The following is a 1,333-nucleotide window of genomic DNA, read 5'->3' on the forward strand; positions in this document are numbered from 1 at the left end:
AGAGAGCTAGACGCAATGGTTGAAGCCCTTGGAAAGATCGTGCGGAAATACACCGACCAACTCCTCAAGGAAGCCCGAGCAAGCAACGAAGCTATAAGAGACTGCACGAAGAAACTCGTCAAAGAAGGTGATAACTTAAAAAATGAGATCTATCGCTGCATCTGTAAAATGAAATGGGCCACAGAGATGGATATCAACACTGCCTCTGTGATTGCTGARGAGGTCATTCAAAAGATGGAGAGGGCGGCTTCCAAAGTTTTAAAGCGATTGAAGAAGGCTCCCCTTACTACTTGCAAGGCAGAGGCCACTAAAAACCATGACGATCAAGAAGGTGATGACCATGATCGTCATGTGGGGGAGAAGAAGAAAGAGGAACCAAAGAAGACAACCTCTGCCAGACCACTAAAAATAGTGGACTCTGCTGCTGCCCTATTCTCTAAAGACAAATCTCCAGAGCCTAAGGGGAAAGGAAAGGGTAAAGCAGTATAAGAGTCACCACAGAAGGGGTCAAGCTTTGAGACGCCAGAGGAGATAAATGAAGAAGAGTATGATGACCCGGATCTCGTTCGAGCTTTAAAGGTGTCTTTGGCAGAGGCACAAGCGAGAAAGGAAAGAACCCCCATCCCCAGAGCTGGAGAAGGCTCTTCCTCTAACATGAAGAAGATTCCAGAGGAAACGTCCACGGATACGTTTGACGCTCTGGTAGGAACTATCAAGACAATCCTACCAGAGGGGTCCACCCAGAGGCCGATACTAGAAGAAGAAACCAGAATGCCAGAATCTACCACGGTGGGGAGGGTATCTGAGATACTTGAATCTATGAGCAAGATTCCTATGCAGAAGGTACGCATAGAGCCCGTAACCACTGTTGAGGAGATTCTGCGGTGGCGTTACTCAGCTGTGGACACAGAGCCCCCTTATGACCCAGAGCTTACAGGTATGCCCTCTGCCATTGCAAAGTTCCACTTCTCAAAGCTCACAAGGCCACCAGAGCAGGTCTTCTTAGAGCATGTGATCACCTCTCTCGAAATAATTTCTCCAAGGACTATGCTCAAGAAGACCGTGCTATATGCTCAATATGTGGTAAAAAGGGATGACGGCAACCTATATACTTTTACAGATGCTGACCTCCACAACCTCTGTGTATTTAACCTAATATTCCTTCACAAGATATTGAACAAATACATGGAGAGGAGGTCAACATATTCGATTTCTCTCAGAAGGCTGATTAAGGTAATGTGAACTCAAGTAAAGTTCTACAGCCAGAAAGATTTCAACATCGCGATGAGGTTGGCCCAGCCAGAGCTAAAAATTTCTCCTCCACAGAACAGAC

The sequence above is a fragment of the Cynara cardunculus genome (genome assembly GCF_001531365.2).
Source record: "Cynara cardunculus var. scolymus isolate 2C chromosome LG 1, CcrdV1, whole genome shotgun sequence".
In the NCBI taxonomy this organism is placed as follows: Eukaryota; Viridiplantae; Streptophyta; class Magnoliopsida; order Asterales; family Asteraceae; genus Cynara; species Cynara cardunculus.